Genomic DNA, 23,505 nt, shown 5'->3' with positions numbered 1-23,505 from the left:
ATGTGTTATGTCATATAGAATCACTGCTCATTAGGCCACTTGTTATAAATATTTTTATATTAAGCTTTCGCTGGCCCCAATTATTTTGATTTGTATTGGAAGACCTTTGGTAATCTCGGATTACTAGCTAGTTACGATGCTAAACCTATAGGGGTGGGTCTGGATCGTGACAATTAACTAATCCAATTCTTGTTTCTAAAATTGAACAATTTTAAAAACATTTAGAAACTACTGTATGTTCTACTTTACCTAGTATTTTCTGGCATAGGAAAAAACATGTAGTTACACTTCCTTATATTAAAATTTTTAATGAAAAACTAATTCCTACTAAATCCAAACCAATGCAAATGAATAATGAATTAGTAGAAATGTGTAAAAAAGAAATCAATGAGTTACTACAAAATAACATCATTAGTAAAAGCAAGTCCCCCTGAACTTGCCCTGCTTTTTATGTTAATAAAAATGTTGAACCTGAACGTGGTGTTCCACAATTAGTCATCAATTACAAACCATTAAATATAGTTTTAGAATGGATTAGATATCCCATCCCTAATTAAAAAAAAAGATTTAATTAAAAGACTTAGTCAAGCCATCATCTTTAGTAAATTTGATCTTAAAAGTGGATTTTAGCAAATACAAATTCACCCTGATGATCAATACAAAACTGCTTTTACTACACCATTTGGTCATTACGAATGGAATGTAATGCCTTTTGGTTAAAAAAATACACCTAGAGAATTTCAAAATATCATGAATGAAATATTTAATCCCTAGTCATTTTTCTATAAACTACATAGATGATATCCTTATTTTCTCCAAATCTATTGATGAACATTGGAAACATCTTCAGTCCTTCTTTCACATTATTAAATATAATGGTTTAGTCATCTCTACGCCTAAAATTAAGTTATTTCAAACTAAAGTCAGATTTTTACGATATGATATTTACCAAAGTACTATTCTCCCCATAAGTCGATCTGTTGAATTTGCTTCCAAGTTTCCTAATGAAATCTTAGACAAAACCCAGTTACAATGATTTTTGGGATCCCTTAATTATATTTTTGAATTTTATCAAGACCTTAGGAAAACTTGTCAACCCTTTTTTGATAGGTTGAAAGATAATCCTCTTCCATGGTTTTCTAGTCATACTACTATTGTTCAATATGTCAAAAAATATGTCAAAACTTTGTCTTGCCTTGGTATTCCTACTAAAAATTCATTCAAAATTATTCAAATCGATGCCTCTGATGTTGGTTATGGTGGCATACTCCTTCAAAAAGTCACTCCCAAGTCATCTGAAAAAACTGTTTGTTTCCATTCTGGTGTCTAGAACAAAGCCCAGAAAAATTATAGTACTATTAAACAAGAAATTTTATCTATTGTATTATGTATTAGTAAATTTCATGATGATATTTTAAATCAAAAAATTTTATTACGTGTTGATTGTAAGAGTGCTAAATATGTTTTGGAAAAAAGATGTTCAAAATATTGCTAGTAAACATATTTTTGCTTGTTGGCAATCTATTTTAAGTATTTTTTATTTTGATATTGAATATATTCCTAGTAGTCAAAATTCTATTCCTAATTTCCTTACCAGAGAATTTTTACAGGGTGGATAGTGAGTTATACAGTTACAGTGAGAATTAAATTGTGCCTACTCCTTATTATTCTACACACAAGTTACAAGTCACTCGATATCGCAAAATTATTCGTCATTATGCGTTTAAAATATCCTACCTAAAATCCATTGACCAAGATCCTTACCTTCAATTTCATCAGATTAGAAGTCATCGCAATTTAATTTCCCATTACACTAATCTGCTCAACTTTCATATTGATAGGTTAGATATCCTCAATGCATGCTAATCTATTTTTGTCTCTTCCATTATAGATGTCAAGTCACAAGCATTCTTCCAAGCCCCTTGCCATCGTTCCAACCAATCAACCTATTTGTTGCCTCTCCAATTGACCTAGTCAATCGATACCAAATTCTTGGTAATATTCCTAAACCTAGTTAAACCTCTGCACTTGCTTCTAATCCCTTTGCTTGCCAGTCAATTATGCCAATGCCTCCTGTTAGGTTTTTTTTATTGGCAATCTCGTTTGACAAAACTCCTTTAAGTTGTAATTTTATTTGCTCTTTTATTTCAGTGAGGCTATAAGTATTTAGATGCAAATCCAACCTGAATTGTGCCTATGCAGAGGAGTTTGTGATCTTAATCCTATCATGTTTGCCACTTCGCTGAGCAAAAATGCAGGCAAAGTTACTTCTCCACTCGAGCGGCCATTTGTGCGCTTGAGCAAAGAATCTTTGGTTCCAGAAGTTTGAATTGTCTACAAAAGTACTGGGAGTTGTGTTTTTGTGCTCGAGCGACACTTCTTGCGCTCGAGCGTAGATCCATGTTCTGAAACACACATTTTAGTCAGTCTACTCTAGTGACCATTCCTGCACTCGAGCGGAGATCGCGATTCTGTTTTCTTTAAATATGTGTTTAATTCGTTTTCTAGGGTACGACTTCCAGATCTTCTTCTTGGGTATTAAGGTTTTCATCTGGAGCTTCTTTACTTATTTCCTTTGATAGCTGTGATAGTTTATATCATGAATTGAGTGGATTATATCAAAGGGTTTATTTATTTTGTTTTATTCAAAAGAGAGAAGTTGTTTTTCGATGGATTCTATGGAATTCAGGCCTGAAGCTTTGATGGATTCCAGAGTGGCTCATTGTCATGATTCGACATCGGCGTTGTGGATTCAACGTTGGGTAAGACAATTCCTTTATGTCTTCTTAGTGGATTGTTTTGTGGCTTTTACCCGTGATTTTTTTTATCACAATTGGAGGCCCTCCAATTGTGGTTTTTCCACGTAAAATCGTTGTGTCGTTTTGTCTTTGACTATTTGATTGGAATTGCTATTTACTGATTAAAATTGATACATAATCACAAATCAATATCTTGGGAATTTTAGATTTTTTACCTCCTAATCATCCATGCAGATCTACACCAAGAACAAATTATGTTCTTAAACCTCAGTCAATCAACCTTTTCTACAAGGAACCAGTCCACGAAAATATTCACAATGTCCTTGAATTAGTCCAATCCTATTTCCCTACTGGATGGCATTTCATTCCCTCCCATCTAGACAAGTCAATTACTCTCTATAAGGATATTCTATTTCATCACAAATCTATAGTCATTAAACCCATCTATGACAGAGTCAACACCAGTAAAATTATCTACGATTCCTTGTATATTCACAATATTGTCTCTCTTGATGAATGGGGTATCCCTTTCTTACTTCGAGATCTTCCCAATCATAAGATACAATATAGTTACTATGATTACATTAATGCTTGGTTCACAATCCTCCTACACTAAAATGAGTCATACAGTCATTCTTGATTTTTCTCTTTTGATCATAAGGTCAAGTCAGAATTTCCTTTCTGGTTTCTGAGATAGTGGTCTCATTATCGTGCCATCCCCGAAATCATTCCCTCTGAACTAATGGAACAAGTCAATTATTCCTCTTTAATATACAAACTGAGTGAACATAAAAGTCAGTTTCCTTTATTACTCTATTTTATATCCAAATACCAAGTCCCTTGAATATTTAAATGGCAATACCATGTCTCTGCAAACATAGGCATTGGACAACACTTTGTCAAATGGTGGGATGCATTTAAAGCCCATCGCATTATTGAACAAGTCTAGCAAGAATTCCCTGTCAACATTCATGCTCCTACTCCAACAATGGTCAAGTCTTCTCAGCAAAACCCAACTGCTTTAGTCACCCAAGGAAGCCCACTTCCTCTCACCACAGTTAGACTTGGAAGTCCAGCAGCCAGCACTGAGCCTCCCAAATCCAAGTCATCCAAGTCAAAGTCCAAAGCAAAGCCCAAGTCCAAGACTAGTAATGAAGAACTCATTCAGATTGCAAAGTTACTTTTGGCCCAAGCCAAGTCACAAGATGGAGATGACAATTTAGATAATTCGGCTTCATCTGAAGCCTCCACCAGTCATGATCTATATGGTAAACAACTCCAAGATGCCGAGGACCCATATGCCTAAATCAGTCATTAGATTCCCCTCCCCCTCCCCCCCACACACACACACATATATATATATATATATCAGCTTTAATCACTACTCTTACTTTGAGAAAGGCTAGTGATATGTATATATTGATTCCCCATCAGTCAACTGCGCAGTCACGCCTCTCCACCAAAAGTAAATGAACAGTGGAAAAAGTCACTATTCACTATTCACCAAAATAGTCAAAAGTAAAGACAACTCTCAACCAGTCACCGAAAGCAGCCGACAGCACCCTTGTGCTTCCTACTTTCTAGTCAGACTTGTTTTTGAGATCACAAGCCTTACAGTCATCTCCTTCGCCTATAAAAGAGTCTCTTCAGTCAATTAGAAAGCAGAGTTCAAATTTCAACTTGCCAGAAATTCTCTCTCACTCTCACTACTGTAATTTTATAAAACTTTTATTTTGAAGTTATGTATTTTGAAGCCTTGTTTTCAAGTTGCTTCCAGTAAACAAATTGTAAGTTAAATTGTACATTTTTTATTAGTTTAATTTCTCTCTGTCTTTTAATTACTTAATCTACTCTCTGTTCGCTGCTCTTTGTCTTTTGGTATTAGAGCCAAGTTGATGCTGTTAGCTTATTGTTTAGTTATTTCTGATTAATTCTTCTTTATTTCTATTTCTGATTAATTCTTCTCTATTTTTGTTTTTGGATTAATATATATATATATATATATCTATAATTTGAGATGCATGATTGAATTGAAGTGGCCGGCACCCACTTCCTTTTTCTTTTTTTATTTTAAAATATAATATATAAAATATCTAAATGTATTATTTACACTAATTTATATACAAGCACATAAAATCATACAAATTCAAAAAATAATTTAAATAAATAGACTAATAAAGTGTATATTAACGGGTCAAATGTGTAATATTTAAGCACCGATCATTTATGTTTTGAGCTGGAAAAAGATAAAATTTTATTTAAGAAAAATAATAAAAGATAGCATATCACTATGAAAATGAAAACAGGATACCACATAACAAATATTAACAAATTTAGAATTTATTTATATGTACCTCAACCACTTAGTAGCTTTTTCTTCTCAGTTGACTAGAATCTCGTGCCGATAACGTGTTAGCAAATAAAGATGAAAGAGATAATAGATGATAGATGGAAACAACAGAGGATACTAGAAAATAAGGGGCCAAATAAGAATTCTTCCTTTATTTCACTTCTGATGGATGTATGTATTACAATGCATATAGATTTGCTTTTATAGGCATATAATGACAGCTTGTAATTGGTTCAATGCATGGGACTGTATAAATTATGGAGTCGCCCAGGGAGATTTACACCTACCACCATGAATTAAAAATACTTTTTCCTTTGGTAGTGGTTATCGGCATGGTTATCCACATGTTACACAACACTAAATATATTATTTTCGTAAAATTTAGTAAACATGTTAAATCTTTCAAAATTAAAATTCTCAACTCTTGACATTTCTAGAAAAAATTATTTATCGTAGACTTTTGATGTTGAGATCCACCTTGAGGCAATGAATCTTAGAGATACCATAAAACATGAAAGTGAAGCATCCCTACAGGATCGTGCAAAGACAATGATATTCATTCACCATCATCTCCAAGAATAATTAAAAAATGAGTACCTCACGGTAAAACATCCACTGATTTTGTGGAATAATTTGAAGGAGAGATACGAGCACTATAAGATTGTAATCCTTCTAAGAGCTCGTTATGATTGGTTGAACTTGAGGTTACAAGATTATAAATCAGTTAGTAACTACAACTCTACTTTATTTAAAATAATCTATCTATTAAAATTATGTAGAGAAAAATTTACTGAAGAAAATATAATTGAAAAAACACTCTCCACATTTTACGCTGATAATGTGCTCCTGTAGCAGCAATATAGAGAGCGTCGTTTTTCAAAGTATTCTGAACGGATTTCATGCCTTCTTGTGGCTGAACAAAGAATCAATTGTTATTGAGAAATCATCTATCCCATCCATCCGGTTCTGCACCATTCCCTGAAGTGAATAAGGTTGCAGTTCATAGTCGTGGGCGAGGAAGAGGTCATGGTTTTGGACGTGACCGAGATAGAAATAATTATCGAATTGTGGGGCATATGTTTAGAAAAATAACATGTCATTCCACTAGAAGTGGAATAATCTTGGGTCATAAGAAAAGGGGAAATGTTTACAAAATAAACCTCTCAAGAATCATGAAAATACTTGTTACAAATGTGGTATGAAAGAACATTGGTCACGTACCTGTTGTACGCTCAAACATTTGGTTGATCTTTATCAAGCATCAATAAAAGAAAAAGGAAAAAGAATTAAGATGTATTTTACAGATCATTATGAACCAATCAACATTAATCATCTTGATGTTTCCGATTTCTTTGAAGATTCTGAAGGAAAAATTGATCATTTAATTGGTGATGGACATGTTCACACTGATTAACTTGATTTTCTAGATATCATGATGTATTGTCCTGTTTTGATTATGATCTTGAAATTTATATTTTTGGGTTTAATAGTTTGTATTTTCTTGCTTTAAGTTTTGAGAATAATGAATTGTAGTTTTTTTTTGTTTTATGTAGGCATGGCTTTCATTGATACATTGACTAATTCAAATATGATTGGTGATAATATTTGTTTAGTGGACAGCGCAACTACATACACAATCTTACGTGATGCAAAATATTTTATACAATTAATCATGGGAAAAGTTAATGTGGACGCGCCCCGGGGGCTTCATGCCTACAGTTCGGACTCAAATGTCACGGTTCTTAATCTGATCTCACAATGTGCGATGTGAGATTGATAAATCACCAAAGAGTCCAAATTCGGCAAATCGTTTTGGAAAACTGATTTTTGTAAAAAAGTGCCAAACATGGACTGCTTTGCCAGATACAGAGTCGCCACCTAAATATTTTGTTTTTGGGAAAATTTAGGAAACCCTGACTCGTGCCTAAGGCCACGTGTCCGTCACCACCAAAGTTGCCTCAGCTCGGGAACTTGGGTACGATTGGGGAAGGTCATCTATGAGCACCCCAGCTTGCCCGAACAAAGATCGGCCTGTACTAAGCATGATATCTTGTTTTTGAAAACACATGCGTTCTTATTCCGATTAATTAGCTAATCTTACTATGTGATGCACACAACACACAAGTATAGACTAGATCGCCTAATTCAGAACAAAGCATCGCATATCTGTTTGTTTGGAAAGGGTTTGAAGTTTACTACTCGCAAGTAGGCTAAAACACGGATTTCAATGAATTGTTCCAATTCAAGTAATCCAACCTTCACCCACAGGCATTCAGGCAGTTAAACACTTAAGCAGTTAGCCTCATGGCAAGCATGCTTTCATGGTAATCAATAATGCACATGCAGTATGCTAAACCATAAACACTTACCTAGTATTCCGAGCCAAAACAACAACTAGTTAGTAATCAATGCATGATCCTAGTTCATGTTAAGATGGCTAATAAGATGGCTAATGCAATGCATGTAAAACTGCAACTAGAAATAGGCTCGGCTATTCTAAAATGGCATATGAGATGCGACATTTGATACATGTATTCAACTTAGTATCAAAATACAATGCAGTTTGTATAATGCGCCGAGCTCGGTGCATGCAATACAGATGAATGATGCAAACATGCATAGCATAAGGATGCTAAATGAAATATGCCCTAAAACTAACCATCAAAAACAGGTAAGTAAAAGGGAGAAAGAAGTGGGGTTGGAAGACATGCATCACACGCACGCACGCTTATTTACAAAAATGTGCCCTCTCGACGGAGGGACCAAAAGAATAATACAAATCATCTAATTAACTAACTAACAAGCTAATTAATTAATACACAACCCAATCGAAATAAATAACTATTCTAAGTTATTAAAACACTGAAATGGCCTCAGGACGAGGGATGAATGCATGCTCGGACGGCTTCGCTCGAAAATCCATCACCATGCTTCATGTGGCCTCTGTTTGCACTGCTTTGTACTTCTGAAAATTGTGCCAGCTCCTGTGACACTTCTGAACCACCTTGTGGGCATGCTGTGAGGCCATCGGCCAAGGTAAACTGGTCAACGACCAAAAATAGGGCTCTCGGCCAAATATTTGTTGCCGATTGGCACTGAACATGGTCGATCGACCATCTCTTCCTACAAAATGTTGTTTTGTTGTAGCAGAGGACAAACAGAGCATGGCAACACATTTACAAGACAATGTTTGCACAACTACACCCCTTATCATGTTTAAAACTCAAAGGTGTGTAGTTCTCGACCCTCGGACCACCAATCACGCATTCCAATGCATAATGGCCAAAGGTGCCAAGTGTGCAATTCAATATCAAATGAAATGCACAAAACACATAAGGGGCCCCAACCTCTAGCATGCTTGATCAAGAGGCAAGGGAATGCACACACAATGCAATGCAATGCAACCCTAACAAGCATGCAAGCATGCAAACAACTCGTGCATGATACAAATCTAATGCAACATGAGCATACAAGCATACAATATGCAATAGGCATACATCCTAAATATGCAAACATGCATAGCATGCAACAACATGCAAGATGAAACAAGCATGCAACAACATGGTAAGATGGACTTAAACCAAGATGGGCAACTCTCAAACATGCCCAAATCAGTGGCCAAATGTGCTAAAATGATGGTAAGAAGAGCATGAGAATGCAAGACAAGTATGCATGCTAATTGGCCCAAGCGTTAAGGCATAAAGAGGACAACTCTTAAACACACTTAAAGAGTGACAAGCATGGATATGTAACATACATTATAAGCTCTGAAATCATGTTAGGAATGGTGCCAAATCAACCAAACAAAGCAAGCAAGTCATGCTAATGGACTTAAAGCTCAAAGCTAGCCAAGGGACTCAAACCATGGCCATGCAAGACAAGCCCCAAAGGGCCAAGGGGACCTAAAACAGTCCCAAGGCAGATCCAAACAAGACCAAAAACATGCTCGAAACTAGCCAACACAAGCTAGAACACAACACCAAAAGCATGAGGCATGCAAGGCTACAAAAGGGGTGTTACACTACACCTATCAAAACCAAACATGGCATGAATTAAACCAATAAAAACAGAGTTATGGCATGGTAAAACAAGACCAAAAACCCACTTAGATGGCATCCAAATGACCTAAGCATGGAAGCATACACAATGATCCATTCAAGATGCATAAAACATCAACTCTTTAAAGCATTAAAGGAGTGATAAGTGTAAGCATATGAGCATACTATATGGACTGAAATAACATAACAAGTGATGCCAAATCACTGAAATGGCCCAAGTAAAGCATGCTAATGACTTGGATACTCAAAGCTAACAAGCTAGATTGCATGGTAGCTATACAAAGCATGGCATACATGATCAAAACAACTCAAATCAGAGCTTTAGCATGGTAAAACAAGGCTAAAAGCTTCATGGAGTCGAGCCAAAATATGCAAGAATGATAGTCTAATCATAAGATGCATGTTAAGGCAAATGAGAGGATTGCAAGACAAGTACATGAAGCATGTAAGAGCTAACTAAACCAACTCAAAACAGAGGTAAAGCATGACAAAATAATACCAAATACTTATTGAAATGGAGCTAAAACATGCTAAGCAAACATGCTACCAATATAAGCCATTTATACTAGCATACAAGACAATAAAGAGAGGGGGTAACCCTCTCCTTTTTAAGACCTTAAAACACCATCCCCACCACTGAAATCCAGAAATCCCTTTGGATTTCAGTGGTGAGAAGGCCAAAACAAAGTGATCTCAAAGCTTAAAAGTAAAGCACAAAAACAAGGCCAAACAAGGCCTAAGACGGGGTAAACAACCCCAAACACAAAAATGACCTTAATCAAAGATCTAAAGCATGCAAAAACAGAACTTATTGTAGTTTAGAGTTAAGCTTAAAACAATAAGCAAGAAGGTCTAAAAGCTTAAGAAAGAAAGGGGTATCTAAACCAAGAATGCTCACCCTTGAAGAACACCTTCAATAACACCACTCCAGCACCTTTCTCTTATCAAAACCACCTCAAGAACTCTAACACCAACTCCCTAGCACCTCAGCAACCAAGGATGGTGTTCTAGTAGGTGTTTGTGTGCAATAGTAAGACAATACTACACTTTAGAGAACAAATACACACACAAATGTAGAGAGAGAGGAAATATAGAGATAGATAGATACAACTTCACCTCCCCAATTTCCAAAACCTCTGAGAAGGAAGGAGGGCCTCCCCTCTTATAGGAATTCAATTCCTAAGCTTCCTAAGCAAGCTAAGCAAAGGTGCAAATCCCTCCATACACGAGTATGGAGGATGTGAATTGTGCATGCCAGCTATGACAGCTGGCATAAAATATCTGCATAAAGAAGATGAACAGTGCTCGGCCAGAAAATATGGCCGATCGACCAACATAGGGGCCGACCGACCACAAGGAGTGTCGATCGGCCAACACTTTTGGCCGATGGCAAAAAAGCAAGGCCGATGGCATCATGCCTTGGCCGATGGGTTGAGGGGATGGCCAACAAGCCATCCTCTTCCCTCAAAAGCAAAAACACAAGTGCTTGGTCCACAACCAAGCACAAAACAGTCAAGTTGAGAGATCTCGAGGCAAGGCGCGCGGTCGAGACCTCCGAGAACTCAAAACAAACACGAGCGTGGATGATCATTGAGTGTTCAAAAGATGACATCCAAGTCTTGAGGACGGTCAAAAATGGGGTGTCTACAGTTGCCCCTCTTTGACAGAACTCGAAAGTCATAAAAATGACAGGAGTGAATGTCAAAGCCCAGAGACAACCCATTTTTGGCGAGGCCGAAGACTTAGACAAGCATACAAGATAACAAAGATATGCGCCCGTAGGTAGGGGCAAGATGCAACTGACGTGCACGATATCGAGCATAACTTATGATCATGCAAAGAAAGCTGTAATGAAGCATAACATGCAACAGTTTTAAGCAACCAAAATAAAAACCAAACTACATCACATGCAAAAAGGATGTAAGAGAATTATACAATTCTCGCTATGTCTCACACGGAGAATATATAATACCGTCCGGTTCATCTAGTCTCGCCAGCTTCAAATGAACCGTACATACAATATCGTGCCTGCAAAAGAAGAAACTTAACAGGTACAATATCGTTAGAAACATGCATAGCAATACAAGTGAAAAGTGCGTAACAATGCGAACGAAGTGTGCATAACAATGCAAGTAGAATGTCCGAAACAACGCATCTTATAGATATGTACGAAATAACGCATGTTATAGATATGTGCGAAACAACGCATGTTATAGATATGTGCGAAACAATGCAAGTTAGATAAGTTACAAAACAATGCAAGTTAGATAAGTTGTAAAACGATGCAAGTTAGATAAGTTGCAAAACAATGCAAGTTAGATAGGATGCAAGACAATGCACAAATTAGTAGGGGGTGCCAGATTATGCACAAGTTAGTAGGGAGTGCAAGACAATGCACAAGTTTGTAGGGAGTACAAGACAATGTACAAGTTAGTAGGGAGTGCAAGACAATGCACAAGTTAGTAGGGAGTGCAAGACAATGCACAAGTTAGTAGGAAGTGCAAGACAATGCACAAGTTAGTGGGAGTGCAAGACAATGCACAAGTTAGTAGGAGTGCAAGACAATGCACAAGTTAGTAGGAGTGCAAGACAATGCACATAACGAGCAAGACAATGCCAATTATAGGGGGTGCAAGACAATGCACATGACGAGCAAGACAATGCCAGTTAGAGGGGGTGCAAGACAATGCACATAACGAGCAAGACAATGCCAGTTAGGAAAATGCATGACAATACAAGTGAAACGTGCATGACAATGCAAGGTAGGAAAATGCATGACAATGCAAATGAAACGTGCATGACAATGCAAGGTGGGAAAATGCATGACAATGCAAATGAAACATGCATGACAATGCAAGGTGAAAAATGCATGACAATGCAAATGAAACGTGCATGACAATGCAAGGTAGGAAAATGCATGACAATGCAAATGAAACGTGCATGACAATGCAAATGAAACGTGCATGACAATGCAAGGTAGGAAAATGCATGACAATGCAAATGAAACGTGCATGACAATGCATGTAACATAATAAGATGTATGATCATGCAAATGAGATATGCGAAACAACGCAGATGGAGGGGGCGCAAAACAATGCGACCTAAGGAATGTGCATGACAATGCAAGCATGGCGTGCGTGACAACGCATAAGAGATGTGCATAACAATGCAAGCATGATGTGCGCTACAACGCATAAGAGACGTGCATAACAATGCAAGCGTGATGTGCGCTCATTTTAAACATGACAAAACGTTGTAATGCAATGTATTTAAAGTAATTTCCGAATCTCACAAGAGACAAAAGGATACGGAAAAAAAAAAGGATACACCTCGTACGTATCAAGTGCCGCACTTGGAAGGCACGATTCGAGGTCAACACGAAGGCCGGTTAAGCTTCAACAGTGTGTTTTCTTACACTTTCTTGAGAAATGAAGGTTCAAAATAACATAATTGACCCAAAAAAGGGTGTTGGAGATGCATCGACCACAAGGAGGGTTCATCGGCCACCCATTGGCCACAAAATAAGCTCATCGGCCAAATATTTAGCCGATCGGCTAACAATTTGGCCGATCGGCCAAAAATGGCAGTTTCGGGGCAGATTTGTCATTTTGCTTCGGGTCTTTAAATATAAGGTTCCAAACCTTATATTCTCACTTCACCCTAGCTCGAAAAACATTTCTCCTTCTCTCTAGGTGATTTTCTTCACTTCGATCCGTGTTTTTCCCTTGTTTTCAGGCCTTTTTCATCGTTCGATTCGCGAAACCCTTCCCATTTCGCACACTTTGAACCGAACAAAACTCGATTTTGGTGTCCTTTTCTTGGTTTCCACCTCTTGGGGTTTGTTTCCCCCGAGTTATACTTCGGTCTTCGTGCCTTTTCCACACTCTGACCTTTTCCCTCATTTTTCACCTCTCGGGGTTGACTTTTGGGTTGACTTTTTGCATTTTCACCTATTTTTCACATCCTCGGCCATTTTTGCACTCTTCTTGAGATAGCGGACGACATTCCACGAGGTGGGACTCCCCCAGAGATGGATGTGGACCCTGAGGTCGAGCTCTTGCCATTGAGCATTCGACCGTTCGACCCAACGACCTACAGACCAGCGATACACGTGTTGCCTCCCGATGGCATCCGGCAGTTCAGGAGCTATGCGTGGGGCGCGCCATTGGAGCTCCTGTTACGCGAGCCAGAGTCACACCTTTCCTACGGCGCCGCTGAGGTATATTCTTCCCCTCTTTCATTTTCTGCAATGTAGAACATATAACTGCGATAGTCGAAACTGTTCTTTAACTGCTTATCCCAGATACACTGCTACATCACATACTTAGTTCACCCTGAGCACACCCACACCTGATATCTATGTAAACTTGAACACATGCACACACACTGCATATTCATCAATTCTCAACATTTTCAAAAACACTGATACATCATATGCTTGGTTCACCATGAGCACACCCACACCTGATATCTGTGTAAACTTGAACACATGCACACACACTGCATATTCATCAATTCTCAGCATACTCAAAAACACTAATACATCATATACTTGGTTCACCGTGAGCACACCCACACCTGATATCTGTGTAAACTTGAACATATGCACACACACTGCATATTCATCAATTCTGAACATATTCAAACACTGTATTTCTAACATTGCTTCGCAACTGCTTGTTTTGAACACAGGGAGATTCCCATGCCTTCCAAGGGTATGGGAATACCGTTGCCCATGGTTGGTAAATGGAGCTGCCTGATGCGGTCCACCATATCGTCGATCGGGCCGGTTTGGGTGTTTTCTGCAGGGGACTCTCGCGCCTCACTGCGAGTAGGCCCCTTCTGGGTGCACTGGCGGAGAGGTGGTGGGACACCACCGACTCCTTCCACCTTTCTACTATAGAGGAGATGACGATGACTCCCTTTGACTTCTCCATGCTCACCAGCATTGGAGTGGGGGGTGATCCTATTCCCTATGACACCGACATGGGCGAGTGGGACGCTGCCCAGATTTACTTACTTGGCGATCGACCTCCCCTCTCCCGTCCGGGATTTGTGAGGTACTCTTGGTTTGAGGACCACTTCAGGATTCAGGCGCCCACAACTCGGGAGGAGGTGGAGCAGTATGCTTGCGGCTTCATCATGTTCCTGCTGGGGACCACACTCTTTGCCGACAGGGCGAACACTATTGCCCTTTATTTGCTGAGCGCACTAGTAGACGTGACTAGGATCCAGAGCTATGACTGGGGGGGCGCAGGCTTGGCCACTCTCTATGGATATATGAGCTCATCCTCTTACTGCAGCGGACAGTTGCTCAGAGGCTACTGGCGGGCTTGGGAGGTACACCTTCCCTTTCTGTTTTACAATTCTGCTTTACATTATCTATACACTGCACACACTTCAAACATGCAATTTGCTTTACACTAACTGTACACTACACACAATGCATGTTGTTCTGTGATTTCTGCTCTATCTACATTCTATTTTATCTGACAAGCGTATTCACTGTTGCTTTGTTGCATTCTGTAGTTGTGGGTGTATGCCTACTTCCCTAGGCTTGCCCTAGTGCCTGATGTGGAGACACCACCCATGGTTCCCTTTTCCCACCGATTCGACGTGAGGTGCGAGCAGAGGCCTAGAGAGTTTTTCTTGTTCTTCCGCCGTTATTTCGATACCATCACCGCAGCTGAGGTATTTCGAACCTTTCAGTTCATTTAAGCTTCGCTTTACATTATAATTTCAATAACAGATTAACAAACTGTATGTTCCATCATTTGCAGATCACCTGGCAGCCCTGGGCAGTGCTGCCCGATAGAGTGAGAGATGGGTGTGAGGGTGCTCGGGAGACTGCCCGCTTTCGGATTCTACTGGAGGGCCCAGTCTGTCGGGCATGGTACTTTGGGGAGCGTTTCCTGCGCCAGACTCTCGATCTACTAGAGCAGATAGTCCCGAGGCCTCCTCCTACCCACACGAGGGCTACTGAGAGGTACACTCTACAGGAGATGATTACACCATCGGCTGGGACTCTGACCGTTTCAGAGGCGAGGGCAACTACGCCGAGTTTATTCAGACCTATCTGATGCCATCTCTGACCAGTGCTAGTCGAGTCGAGAGGGAGAGACCTGCAGTGCATGCAAGAGTAGGAGCACAGAGGGTGACTCAGGCCCGTGGCAGGAGTGGATCTCGGAGGGGACGGGAAGCTAAGTGGCCAGCACTGCCTACCACCATGACATGCCGAGGGCAAGGTGGGGAGACTTACCAGATACCCTTCACTCCTCCTCCGGCTAATCATGAGCTCATCGGAGCTTACGATTCAGCCCCGATATATGCTTTATTTGGCATTCTATACAGTCATTTCAATTCATTTGATATCCCGCAGAATACTAATGACTTCGACACTTTTGCAGGCTTCAATTGAGTACACCAGACAGTCCCTGGCGCTGACGGCCTCAGCGATGGGGATGCTACAGAGGAGTCTGGACCTGCTGACCACCTATGGTATCCCGGTAAGTTCTTTCAACCGCAGTCTCAAACTTTGCATAATCTGTTCCATACTGATCTGATGTACCACATTACCAATACGGCTCTTGATACATAGCACTCACAACACTGATACACTGTAATTCACATACTGCCCACAGCATTGTTCACGACACTCACACACGGCACTCATACACTGTATCTGGTATCCATACACTGCTCACAGTATTACTCACGGCATTCATACACTGAATCCGGTATCCATACGTTGCTCACAGCATTAATCACGGCATTCATACACTTTACTCTCATATTGCTCACAACATTCATACATTGTACTCCTACACTGCATTCGGTATTCATACCCTGTTTTGTATAGCATGACTGATGCATTTGTCATTTATTCTTTTCAGGCCTCATTCTAGATTCTGGCTGCAGGAGGTGCTCCAGCTGGACCATATGTACCCGCCCGAGGAGCTGGGGGAGCCTGGCGCGGGATGACGTTCCACCGCCGAGGCAAACACAGGCGCACCCATGCTGATAGCAGTTCACGAGAGCCCACTCCAGACGATGATAAGTTAGATAAGGAGGTGGCATCGTCCCAGGTTGAGGACGAAAATAGCTCAGACTTTGACTACGGAGTCGGCGGTGGTGATCCTGGACCCTCGTTCAGGAAGAGAACCAGGACCGACTCCCGCACTTGAGACCATTAATGTTGATCCAGACTTTTGTTGCTTTTCCTTTTTTTCGTTTTAGCTTTGTTCAGACACTTTGTTGCTTTTCTTTTTTTGTTTTATTTTTCTTTTTACTAGTAGTTTGAGCACATTGTACTGCCTCGGGCCGGTTTATTTTCTCAAAACTATGTACTTGAAAAGATGATGGAATGAAACAAGCTCTTTTGTGGAAAAAGTGTTGCATTTCTACATTCTATGCATCGCATCGCATTACACAACAATGTAAATGAGATTGAACTTTTGTTTTGAAAATCAAACACTCGAATCGCATTAATCAGGTAGTGAACCAACTAACGACAAAACAACTCGATAAACAAAACAAAGACCTTGACAAGCTAACCAAGTGTAACTACAACTCAATAAGCAAAACAAAGACCTAAAGAATGCAAATTACAACTCAACAAACAAATGTACGACAACTCGATAAGCAAATAGGCGCGACTTCGTAAAATCATCACCGGGAGGCACTTAAAATGGAACCAGTCCCAAGTTCTCAACATATTAATCATTTATACAGCTCAAAGGATAAGAGGGAAGGCCATCGGCCAAAAGGAGAGGCCATCGGCCAAAAGGAGAGGCCATCGGCCACAAGAAATGGCCATCGGCCTTCATTATTAGCCGATCAGCCAAAAATGGTGGTCGGTCGGCACTATTTTTGGCCGATCGGCCAAAAATGGCAAGGACCGCCAGAAAGCTGCCACCTGTCTTCCACTCACATCTTATCTTCTACAAAAGCCACAACTTCGTAGTTTGCTCATTTCAGCACTGTTTTTGCACCAAATGGAAGAGTTCCTTGTCCAAAATCTCACAAATTGGATTGCCGACTTAGATGGCTCGGAAAAGTTGAATTTTCAGGGTTTCGGCATAAATGCACTGTTCACGTTGGGTCGCACCCCGCTGCGTTTTCCGTTCCTCTATGCCGCGGCAAGATTTTGGAATCCGGTAACACACGTCTTTAGCTTTTGCGGTCAAGAGATGTGTCCTACTTACGAGGATTTCAAAGCTTTAATGGAATCTGAGCGTAACGAAGAAATCTTGCCTCAACTCTAGTTCGGCCACGTCCAAGCCCTAGGGCGGATGTGCGGCCTTACTTTGCATGATGCTCGGTCATTGATTCACGACGGGGAGTTGGACATTCCAAGCTTGGTTTGTCGGTTTTCTGATGCCGGTGACAGCGATGACCATCATTGGCAGGATTATCGGCGACATGCGCTTTGCTTGTGTATGTTGTCCCATTTCTTGCTTGCCCCAGGCTCCGGTGGGTTCAGCACCCGTTTGATCGAAGTCGTCGAGGGCTTGAAAGAAGGTAAGAGCTGTATTGCTATGACACTAGCCGAAACATTGATGGGATTAGACACTTTTCATCGCCGGGAGATGGCTAGGTTTACAGAGAGTCCACTACTATTGCAGGTAATGTTTCCCACCCCATCTCACATATATATTGCTCACATCACTCGGCCCTCAGGCTCGGTTTTTTTTATCTCAAAACTCTTTGCTTACTTTTCCTCTCAACTTACACCTCTCTATTCTTTAATCTCTCATTTTTCATCCCTCCCCAGGTATGGTTGATGGACAAGTTGAGAGTAGTGGACTCGTGTCCGGCATATTCAGCTCGCAGCTATTTATTCCAACGACGTCTAGTCGATGCCCTGGATGAGGGATGGCGGTACGACTGGATGTGCAGTTTGTCCGCAGACCGCATTGCTTGGCGCTGCCCTTGGTTCAATTTACCGGCAATGAGTTGCAGCACGACCCATCAGCCCGGGATTCAGTTGATTGGCTTGACACATTGTGTCTTCTATTTCCCATTCTGGTTCCGGTTCCAGTGCCAGTTTGGACATATCAGATTTGCCCAGAAGAGGGGATTGAGTACCCTGCTATATTTCCGATCTGAGGCGCGTAGCTAGCTCGGTATGCCACGGCATGGAGGACGAGAGAGCTTCTGGCCCCCGCTCCTACTTTCAGCTGCACCCTCTCTGGCGAGTGCATAGATTGGCTCAATGAAGAGGCACAGGTTGGACCCATTCTGGCATCAGAGGCTTCGACCAGCTCTGGGAGGGGACGCAGGAACACCTGACTATGCCCCAGATTTATTTGCTTTAATCTGAACTTTCAAGTTTTCTATATGAATGTAATGAAAGGCAACTTCAATTTGTATTCAAGAGTGGGAGAACTCTATATTGAAATCAATAAAACTGAAGGTTGTGGGTATTGAAAATTTTTCGTTTGGTCCAAAAATGGTCTAAGTTGTAAAAAGATTAATTTGAACAAAATCAACTTTTATTAAAACTTTTCAAAACCATTTTCGATATGGATCAGAACTGGACACGCCTGAGATTTGTCACGGAGATGCACAATCCCAGATTCCAGCAACTGGAAAGTTGCCCCTAGTCTGAGTAGCACTGCACCGGAGATTACAACCGAGCTTTTGAATGCTGAATAGACAAAGATGACCAAACATGATCACATGGACAAAGTTGATCGAGGAAGTGTTTATGGCTGGACTTCAGGATGAAGTTGCTTACGTATCCCAAACATGGGAATCAAGCCTTACGTAGTTCGGGTCAGGTTCACTCGTGTATTAACCCTCACATTTCACGCTCTAACTTTTGCCAAGGCCGCCCTTTGCGGGTTTTCAACCTTGCGAGCTCAGTTTTTATAATTTCAAATTTTTCTGTGCTCTAATTTTTGCCTAGGTCGCCCTTTCGGGTTTTCGGTCCAACGAGCCTCTCAGGGAAAATATTTCTTTAACTTGTCCATGTTGATCGGTTGGGAGAACTCTGGGCCATCTAGGTCCATCAGAACAACAGCTTCACCCGACCAGATAGACTTAATGATATAAGGACCAGTCCAATTAGGTCTGAACTTGCCCCTAGGGTCGTGGATGGGAGCTCGGTTGTCTTTGAGCACCAAATCTCCTTCTTTCAAATTCCTGGACTTAACCTTCTTGTTGAAAGCCCTAACAATTCTGCGTTAATAACCCTGAACATGGTACAGTGCTTTCAGCCTTCTTTCATCAAACAGCATAAGTTCTTCGAACCTGCTCTGCTGCCAATCTGCCTTAGCTATCTGACACTCAGCCAGTACTCGCAAAGACGGAACCTCAACTTCAATAGGTAGAACGGCTTCTATCCCATAGACCAATGAATACGGAGTCGCCCCAGTAGAAGTTCTAATTGAAGTCCGGTAGCCCCACAGAGCAAATGGCAACTTATCTGGCCAATCCCGGTAGGTCTCCACCATCTTCTGCAAAATGTGTTTGATGTTCTTGTTGGCGGCCTCAACTGCTCCGTTGGTCTGCGGCTGATATATAGATGACTTGTGAAAAGCCACGTTATACTTGTCCAACAAGTCAATAAGTCAATCACTTCCTTCTTGAAGTGGGAACCATTATCTGAAATGATCTCGTTCAGGACCCCGTAGCGGTAGATGATGTTGTTCCTGATGAACTTTGCACCATGCGAAGCCTTCAACACTGCATAAGACTGGGCCTCAACCCACTTTGTGAAATAGTCTATCGCGACCAGGATGAACTCATGCCCATTGGACCCCTTCGGAGTGACAACCCCGATCACATCAATCCCCCAGACTGAAAACGGCCATGGCGAAGTCATGTTATACAGCCTTGACGGCCGAACATTCATGCGATTTGCATGGATCTGACATTTGTGGCATCGCCGAACAAAGCCAATACAATACTCCTCCATGGTGGACCAGTAGTAACCCTGTCCAAGGATCTTCTGGGCAAGCATCACCCCGTTCATGTGCGCTCCGCACACTCCTCCATGGATGGCTTCCATTAGGCGCTTCGATTCTTCAGCATCAACACACAGCTTATGCATTCCCAGATGACCTCTCTTATACAGTTTTCCTTCGCAAACGATGAACTGAGCAACTTTAGACACCCCATTTTTGACCGACCTTAAGACTCAGACGTCATCGATTGAGCGCTCGGTGATTACGCATGTTGTGCTTTTTTCGAGGTTTCCGAGTGCCTGGCTGGGAGCCTCGCCTCCGGACCTCGAGACCCTTTGTACTTTAACTCGGTCTACGGACCAGGTCTTGTTTTCTCTTTCCAGAGCGAGGGAGAGGTCTTGTAGACCATCTCTCAGTGGCTGTGGGCTACTTTTCGTGGTCGTAGGCCACTGTTCCCGTTTGGAGACTAGTTTTCGATTTTCAGAGCCGTCGGTCGTGCGCCTCGGTTCGAGACTGCTTAACATTCTCCATTTGGCACGGTTTCTGGAACACGCCTTGTTTCCTCTGTCTAGAGGGACACTGTGGCTCGGGAGACCACTTTTGTGGTCGCACGCCACGTTCGGTGCTTAACAGTTAGTTTTCGAGGCACCCGGCCGCGCGCTTTGCCTCCCGAACTCTCGTTTGGCATCCGTGTTGGTTCATTTTTGGCATGAACCTTGTTTTCCTTGTTTGGGAGGTAGTACAAGGGTGGGAGACCACCTTTTCTCCTTGGAGACCACTTTTCCCCCGCCAGTCGATTTTCTTGTCGGAAAACTGGTCTCCTTGGTCTTTGGGCCACATTTGTTGGTCTCCCACCACACCACTGGCTTTCTTTCAATGTGGAGACCACCAATTACTCCTGGAAACCAACTTTTATCCTTGGAGACCACTTTTGTCCCCGCCAGCTGATTTTCTGGTTGGGAAACTGGTCTCCTTGGTCTTTGGGCCACATTTGCTGGTCTCCCACCACACCACTGGCTTTCTTTCAGTGTGGAGATCACCAATTACCCATGGAAACCAGCTTTTATCCTTGGAGACCACTTTTCTCCCCGCCAGCCAATTTTCTGGTCAGGAAACTGGTCTCCTTGGTCTTTGGGCCACATTTGCTGGTCTCCTACCACACCACTGGCTTTCTTTCAGTGTGGAGACCACCAATTACCCCTGGAAACCAGCTTTTATCCTTGGAGACCACTTTTCTCCCCGCCAGCCAGTTTTTTGGTCGGGAAACTGGTCTCCTTGGTCTTTGGGCCACATTTGCTGGTCTCCCGCCACACCATTGGCTTTCTTTCAGTGTGGAGACCACCAATTACCCTTGGAGACCACTTTTTTTTCTGGCCGACCTGAAAAAGTGGCTGGCCGACCACTTTCTCATGAAAGGTGGTCGGCCGACCAGTAAAAATAGCGGGCCGACCACTTTAACTGGTCGGCGGCCTTCCTGCATATTCTACAGATTGAGTGGATGCCAGCTGTGCCAACTGGAAGGCACAGACTGTATCCTCCATACACGTGTATGAAGGATTTTGAACCAAGTTTTTTAGCTTCTTGAGGAAGCTTTGGCTTTGTTTTTCTACAAGAGAGGCCCTCCCTCTCCTTGCACCAGGGTTCCAAAATTTTGTTAAGGGAAAATATATATATCCCTCTATATCTCTCTATTTTGGCTCCAAGAGTGTGTTATTCTTAACCCTTTGCACCACACCTCATAGCCTAACACCTCCACCATTGTTACTGAGTTCTTGGAGGGTCTTGAGAGGTCTCAAAGGTTGAGTTTTTTGGTCCAGAAGTTGCTAGTTTTGCTGAGCTTCAAGGATAATCGCTTTTCCCTCTTCAAGCATTATTTTAATCCTTCTCTTAGCCTCATTTCCATGCTTATTTGTGCTTTGTTGTCAACTAAAAAAAGGTTCATATTTAAGTGATTTTCATGTTTGTTTAAGGCTCTTTTGGTGTTGGGGTCATCTACCCTCTTGCATGCTCTATTTAGCCTTGTTTAGAGCCATGCCATAAGACCTTTGTATTGAGCTTTGCTTGGCCCTTTAGCCACTGAAATCCAACAGATTTTTAGTGGTTGGAATGTGGTATTGAGGGCCAAAATCAGAGAGGGGTGATCCTCTCTCTTTTGGCCTTGTTTGCTTGCATTTTTGGCCTTCCAAGGGAGCATATATTTCCACACTTCCTAGCCTTGGTCCAGGCCCTTTTTAGTGACTTTTAGGACTTTCCTAGACTCTGTCTATGGCTGGTTTGGTCACCTTGTGTTTGCCTCTTGCATGTGTAGAATAATCCCTCTCATGGCTTATCAAAGGAGCATGTCATTCTTGCATGTATTGGTCTTGTTTCAGTGGGTTCTTGGCCTTTATTTGGCATGCCATGACTCTTTTTTCGCTTGGTTTGGTAGTCCTTCACATGGTTCATATGCTTGTAGTGTAACTCATGTTCACTAGCTCACAATGCATGTTGTTTTGGCCCTCTATTCTAGCATATTTTGGCCATACTTCAAACTGATTTTGTTCATATTTTGGGCTGCCTTAGCTCTGTCTTGAGGCCTCTTGCTCAAAAAATGCTAGCCATGCATACTTGTTGTGTAATAGCATTGACTAGCTTTGAGTTTGGAGGTCCCTTGCATGCTTAACTTAAGCTATTTACATGTTTTGGCATCATTGAGCATGATATTTCAAAGCTTATAGGGGTGCTACATTTCCATATTTCCATACTTTAAGTGCTCTTTAGAGTTGTGCATTTATGCCCTATTTGCAAGCCATTGCATACGCTTCACTTTTGTGCCTTTCAAGCCATCATCCCAACCCATTTTGCTACTGTTTTGGGCCTGCATAGGGTCTGTTTGGGGTTGGTTTCATCATTTGAGCATCGCTTTGCATGCCTATAGTGTAATGCACTTCACTAGTTTCAATGTTTGAGCCATTCAACATGCGTTGTGTGAGGTGTTTGCATGATTCAGAGTCATTTTGGAGTCATGTTATGTGCCATTTCAGAGCTGGAATATATGCCATTGTACTCCATGTTTAGTCCTTTCAATGCATGTGCAAAGTTGTGTTTTTGTGCCTTAGGCTCGGGGCCATTATATTGTGCGTGCTGGCATGAGTTTTGGAGCTTTGTTCTCATCATCTATGGCCACTGATTTGGGCGTCGCTGAGGCCCATTCATTTTGGGTTAAGTCTATTTTGCATTGAGTATGCCATTATAGTTCATAGCATTGCGCATGCCATGTAGTTCGCCGCATTGAGTATGCTATTTGATATTCGCATTGTGTATGTTAGTCGCATTTTGTCATATTGTTGCATATGTTGTCTTGTATTGAGTATGTGTGCATTAGCATTGTGCATTGTGCATGCCATTAGTCTTGTTAGGTTGTCCATGTTGCATTTCGTATTGGAATT

This window comes from Camellia sinensis, chromosome 10, assembly GCF_055761805.1.
Source record: "Camellia sinensis isolate YWXY chromosome 10, ASM5576180v1, whole genome shotgun sequence".
Taxonomy (NCBI): Eukaryota; Viridiplantae; Streptophyta; class Magnoliopsida; order Ericales; family Theaceae; genus Camellia; species Camellia sinensis.
Note: the sequence above shows the minus strand (reverse complement) of the source record.